Genomic DNA, 7,042 nt, shown 5'->3' with positions numbered 1-7,042 from the left:
CCCTAGGAATTGTGGGTGAAGCTAACGCACCGCCCTTCTCAGCGGCCCAGGCTTGGTCACTTGGTCACCACCCTCCTACACGGCCCAGCCCCTTGCAGTGCAGCCCTCCATCTGCGGAGCGGGAGGATTGGGCAAAGCCCTATTCAGTTATAGCAACACCCGTCTCATCCTTGTGGAGTGAGGAACATGAGGGCTGAAGTGAGCTCTCTTACCTGGCCCTCCGCAGGCTCCACAATCTTTTGTCCCCAAGTGGATAGAAATGTGCCATTCAGAAGGTGGTTTCTGGACCAGCATCCCCTGGAAGCTTGTTGGAAATGGAGAATCTGAGGCCCTCTCCTGGCCTGTTGAATCAGGATCTGTCTTTTAAAACTCTTAAAAAAATTTTTTTGACCACACCACACGGCATCTTGGATCTTAGTTCCTCGACCAGGGATCAAACCCGTCCCCGCTGCACTGGGAACATGGAGTCTTATGAATGGGACCAGCAGGGAAGTCCCAGGATCTGCATTTAGAAACTATCCCTGGGAGATGTGTGTGCACACTGGTGTGAAAAGCACTGATATTACAGAAACCTTGAATCTTGAGTGTGATTCCTGTTACTCATTCAAGTGACTGAGCCCCTCCCCAGACCTGCTGAATCAAGAATCTCTGGAGACAGCACTGCATGCCAATGAAATCTCAATAAAACCAGAGGATAAACAAAACAAGAATATATGATGAATCCGGGAAATTCAATGGACTGAGGAGCCTGGTGGACTATAGTCTGTGGGGTCACAAAGAGTTGGACATGACTAAGACTAAACATACATATGATGAATCTGAAAAATAATCTGGAGAAAGGGCCCAGGTATTAAACACATGGATTTATCCTCATGCACACGCATACGTGAGAGTCAGTGTTCTAGGAAAAGGAGCCCAACCTCGCTTTTTTCCTTCAGTTGAGAGAGCTCTTGGTTTGGATGGTATTTCTGCTGGCCACAAGCCAGCCAGCAGGCACAAAGGTGGTTTTGATTTGGAAACAGTGACTAAGTACGGTATCTGCATGTTCCAGTGTCGCTATGGCTCATCAGTTTGTATTGTAACTCATGATGCTGCACACATGCTTTTTCTAGAAGTGTAGTTGATAGGAGCGTGCTTTCCTATCACACCCAGTGCCCCCCTTTTGTATTTTATAATGCATCTTTTATAAGCCTTATGTGAAAGTTGTATTATTACAACCTATCTAATAACATGCAATCAAAATACAATGCCTTATCTTATATAACATATATAATAAAATAATATTGCCAGTAATAAAAAGGCTTCCCTGGTAGCTCAAATGGTAAAGAGTCTGTGTGCAATGCAGGAGATCCAAGTTCGATCCCTCAGTAGAGAAGATCCCCTGGAGAGGGGAATAGCAGCCCCATCCAGTATTCTTGCCTGGAGAATCTCATGGACAGAGGAGCCTGGCGGGCTACAGTCCATGGGGTTGCATAGAGTTGGAAACAGCTGAGTGAGTAAAACACACACTCACCAGTAATAACACATGAGCACAGGTGCACTGAAGGACAAACTGAAGTGGTCAACAGCTTTCGTCCGGTGGGCAGCCAAATCAGGCACACTGGTATGCTGGCCAGATGTAAGGCTGACTCTGCCCCTTAAATAAGTGGAGCCTCATTGTTCTTCCTGACATCAGCTTCTGAATCAGTGAGCAGCTTCTTGTAAAATGAAAGTGAAAGTCGCTCAGTTGTGTCCAACTCTTTGAGACCCCCATGGTCCATGGAATTGTCCAGTCCATGAAACTGTCCAGGCCAGAATACTGGAGTGGGCAGCCTTTGCCTTCTCCAGGGGATCTTCCCAACCCAGGGATCTAAGCCAGGTCTCCCACATTTCAGGTGGATTCTTTACCAGCTGAGCACAAGGGAAGCCCAAGAATACTGGAGTGGGTAGCCTATCCCTTCTCCAGCAGATCTTCCCAACCTAGGAATTGAACTGGGGTCTCCTGCATTGCAGGCGGGTTCTTTACCAACTGAGCTATCAGGGAAGCCCTTCTTATAAAGTTCAGAACAAAACAAAATAGAATTTGTTTTAGATTTACAGAGTAATTGCATTCTTAGAAATCTCAGCATATATTAACTATATATGCCAGAAATCCTTTTTAACTGTTAAACAGTTAAATTTCCAGTTCAGTTGACTCGAAGTTGGCTTTTAAGTCATGAAAGATGTGTTTCATGTCTTCATTTGTGTGTTCTGACTTATTGCACCATGTTGACCACTCCTGGTCCCCTGCCACCTGCTCCAAATGCCCATAGTCCCCTTCAGTCACTGCAATAACCAAACATGCACCCACAGACTTCCTGGGTGCCCTCCAGAGGCTGTGCCACTCCTGAGAATGACTGCTATGACCCCTGCCAGGGACACCTTTGAAGGAGTGCTGCCATCTGACTTGGGGGCTGAGTTTAGGTGAGGTGACTGTGGCTTAGTGCGAATGTATGAGACACCCTTTGAGCAGAAGTGTGGGATTCCACTGACCTCCCCACCAGTCATGCAACACAACATGGTTTCCTTGGCTTTTCTGACAGGTGGGCCTGATCTCCGCAAGGCAGGAGTGAGCGGTGGTGTGAAGCGACATCTTTTCCTGCCCAGGAGGTGAACCTGGGGAGCCTGGATGAAAACCAGGCATCCTAGCCACCCGACCAGCAAGGGTTAGAGGCTAGAAGCTATTTGTCCCTGGATCTTTGCCTCCAGTGAAAAATGCATTTATCCCAGAGGCAGAAACTGTAAGTTCAGTTCAGTTCAGTCACTCAGTCGTGTCTGACTCTTTGCGATCCCATGAACCACAGCACGCCAGGCCTCCCTGTCCATCACCAACTCCCAGAGTTTACTCAAACTCATGTCCATCAAGTCAGTGACGCCATCCAACTATCTCATCCTTTGTCCTCCCTCTCCTCCTTCTCCTCCTGCCCTCAGTCTTTCCCAGCATCAAGGTCTTTCCCAGCATGAGTCAGCTCTTCTCATCAGGTTGCCAAAGGACTGGAATTTCAGCTTTAGCATTAGTCCTTCCAATGAACACCCAGGACTGATCTCCTTTAGAATGGACTGGTTGGATCTCCTTGCAGTTCAAGGGACTCTCAAGAGTCTCCTCCAGCACCACAGTTCAAAAGCATCAATTCTTCGGCGCTCAACTTTCTTCACAGTCCAACTCTAACATCCATACATGACTACTGGAAAAATCATAGCCTTGACTAGACGGACATTTGTTGGCAAAGTAATGTCTCTGCTTTTCAATATGCTATCTAGGTTGGTCATAACTTTTCTTCCAAGGAGTAACTGTCTTTTAATTTCATGGCTGCAATCACCATCTGCAGTGATTTTGGAGCCCCCCAAAATAAAGTCAGCCACTGTTTCCCCATCCATTTGCCATAAAGTGATGGGACCAGATGCCATGATCTTCATTTTCTGAATGTTGAGTGTTAAGCCAACTTTTTCACTCTCCTCTTTCACTTTCATCAAGAGGCTTTTTAGTTCCTCTTCACTTTCTGTCATAAGGATGGTGTCATCTGCATATCTGAGGTTATTGATATTTCTCCCGGCAATCTTGATTCCAGCTTGTGGTTCTTCCAGTCCAGTGTTTCTCATGATTTATTCTGCATGTAAGTTAAATAAGCAGGGTGACAATATACAGCCTTGACATACTCCTTTTCCTATTTGGAACCAGTCTGTTGTTCCATGTCCAGTCCTAACTGTTGCTTCCTGACCTGCATATAGGTTTCTCGAGGCAGGTCAGGTGGTGTGGTATTCCCATTTCTTTCAGAATTTTCCACAGTTTATTGTGAGAACACACATTAAGACATAAAGAAAATTATTTTTCTTCACCATAATTTATGTTGTCAGATTAACAGATGCTTTGTAAATGACAAAGTGCATTCCATAGAAACCCAAAGAAAGTGTTTAATTAAAAACTGTAGCCCCAATCCTAAACTTTTAAACTAGAATTAATAGTAAAACAGTAAAGATTCCAAATAAAATTAAACTTGAGCAATCTAGATGTCAAAATCACCTGAAAAGACCAAAAGTGACATCACTTAGAAAACAAGGAATGAAATTGAAATCTTAAGACGGATTTGTTAGACTCTAAAATGCTAAATTTTTAAAAGTTACAGATAGTTTCAATCCTAAATATACACATTTTATCCCCAAATTTAACATAAATATGAATCGAGCTTTGAATTCATTCCATGTATTTAATTTTAAGTTGTCTGGAGGTTGAAGACTTTTACCAACTTGGTAAACAATTGTTCCATCCCAAGCTTTTTTTAGAAGTTTCTTTCTTTAACAAATTTTTTTTTTTTCTTTTTGGCTGTGCTGGGTCTTCACTGCTGCGCTCAGGCTTTCTCAAGTTGTGGCAAGTGGGGGCTATTTGCTAGCTGCAGTGTGAGGGCTTCTCATTGCAGTGGCTTCTCTTGTTTCGGAGCACCGCCTCAGTCGTTACGGCTCCCAGACTCTAGAGCACAGGCTCAATAGTTGTGGCACATGGGCTTAGCTACAAAGGGCTTAGTTGCTCCGTGACATGTGAGATATTCCCAGATCAGGGATCGAACCTGTGTCTCCAGTATTGGCAGGCAGATTCTCTACCACTGAGCCACCAGGGAAACCCAGGAATTCCCTTCTTAGTGCATGGAGATTGCGTGCAACCAGGGATGTGCCCTGGGCGCAAGATCTCGACCTTCAAGTCCAGGGTGATTCTTTTCATGGCAAAGAAGAATGAGCTAAGTGTCCATCCGTAGGGGCTTTTCCTAAAGGGACTTGGCATCCTGCTCTCTGAGGGGTGCTCTTGTAGCCCACATTCTCTGGGTTCAAGCTGCATATGACTTAATTATCAAAGCTGATTTCAGCCACCCCATTTACCTGCATGAGTCTTTACCTGTGTCATTTACACTTTACCTGCGAGAATCATTATACCTTTAATGCTACAAATCTACTTACCCTGTGACCTTATTCTAAGTTCCTACACCAGAATCTAAAGCCCTGTCTTCCCTGGGCCTCCTGTATGTCTATCTCCCTTGGCTTTGCTTGGCTGTTTGATCTTATCCTAAGGACAGTTCCAAGTCCTAGAGTGGAAGGGACTGTGGCAAAAGTGTGAAGAGTGTGGAGAAGAGACTTGCTGACAGGGTTAGGGAACACTAACAGATCCAGAAATTGCGCTGGTCATAGCAAACACCCTCTTCCAACAACACAAGAGAAGACTCTACACATGGACATCACCAGATGGTCAACACCAAAATCAGATTGATTACATTCTTAGCAGCCAAAAATGGAGAAGCTCTATAGTCAACAAAAACAAGACCAGGAGCTGACTGTGGCTCAGATCATGAACTCCTTATTGCCAAATTCAGACTTAAATTGAAGAAAGTAGGGAAAACCACTAGACCATTCAGGTATGACCTAAATCAAATCCTTTATGATTATATAGTGGAAGTGAGAAATAGATTTAAGGGACTGGATCTGATAGATAGAGTGCCTGATGAACTATGGACTGAGGCTCGTGACATTGTACAGGAGACAGGGATCAAGACCATCCCCATGGAAAAGAAATGCAAAAAAGCAAAATGGCTCTCTGGGGAGGCCTTACAAATAGCTGTGAAAAGAAGAGAAGCAAAAAGCAAAGGAGAAAAGGAAAGATATAAGCATCTGAATGCAGAGTTCCAAAGAAGAGCAAGAAGAGATAAGAAAGCCTTCCTCAGTGATTACTGCAAAGAAATAGAGGAAAACAACAGAATGGGAAAGACTAGAGATCTCTTCAAGAAAATTAGAGATACCAAGGGAATATTTCATGTCAAGATGGGCTCAATAAAGGACAGAAATGGTATGGACCTAACAGAAGCAGAAGATATTAAGAAGAGGTGGCAAAAATACACAGATGAACTGTACAAAAAAGATCTTCATGACCAAGATAATCATGATGGTGTGATCACTTGCCTAGAGCCAGACATCCTGGAATGTGAAGTCAAGTGGGCCTTAAAAAGCATCACTATGAACAAAGCTAGTGGAGATGATGGAATCCCAGTTGAGCTATTTCAAATCCTGAAAGATGATGCTGTGAAAGTGCTGCACTCAAGATGCCAGCAAATTTGGAAAACTCAGCAGTGACCACAGGAGTGGAAAAGGTCAGTTTTCATTCCAATCCCAAAGAAAGGCAATGCCAAAGAATGCTCAAACTACCGCACAATTGCACTCATCTCACACGCTAGTAAAGTAATGCTCAAAATTCTCCAAGCCAGGCTTCAGCAATAACTTCCAGATGTTCAAGCTGGTTTTAGAAAAGGCAGAGGAACCAGAGATCAAATTGCCAACATCTGCTGGATCATGGAAAAAGCAAGAGAGTTCCAGAAAAACATCTATTTCTGGTTTATTGACTATGCCAAAGCCTTTCACTGTGTGGAGCTCAATAAACTGTGGAAAATTCTGAAAGAGATGGGAATACCAGACCACCTGACCTGCCTCTTGAGAAACCCATATGCAGGTCAGGAAGCAACAGTTAGAACTGGACATGGAACAACAGACTGGTTCCAAATAGGAAAAGGAGTACGTCAAGGCTGTATATTGTCACCCTGCTTATTTAACTTCTATGCAGAGTACATCATGAGAAATGCTGAGCTGGAAGAAGCACAAGCTGGAATCAAGATTGCAAGGAGAAATATCAATAACCTCAGATATGCAGATGACACCGCCCTTATGGCAGAAAGTGAAGAGGAACTAAAGAGCCTCTTGATGAAAGTGAAAGAGGAGAGTGAAAAAGTTGGCTTAAAGCTCAACATTCAGAAAACGAAGATCATGGCATCTGGTCCCATCACTTCATGGAAATAGATGGGGAAACAGTGTAAAGAGTGTCAGACTTCATTTTTGGGGGCTCCAAAATCACTGCAGGTGGTGACTGCAGCCACGAAATTAAAAGACGCTTACTCCTTGGAAGGAAAGTTATGACCAACCTAGATAGCATATTGAAAAGCAGAGACATTACTTTGTCAACAAAGGTCCATCTAGTCAAGGCTATGGTTTTTCC

The sequence above is a fragment of the Budorcas taxicolor genome, chromosome 5 (assembly GCF_023091745.1).
Source record: "Budorcas taxicolor isolate Tak-1 chromosome 5, Takin1.1, whole genome shotgun sequence".
NCBI lineage: Eukaryota > Metazoa > Chordata > Mammalia > Artiodactyla > Bovidae > Budorcas > Budorcas taxicolor.
The sequence above is the reverse complement of the archived record's forward strand: the minus strand, read 5'-3'. Positions refer to the sequence as shown.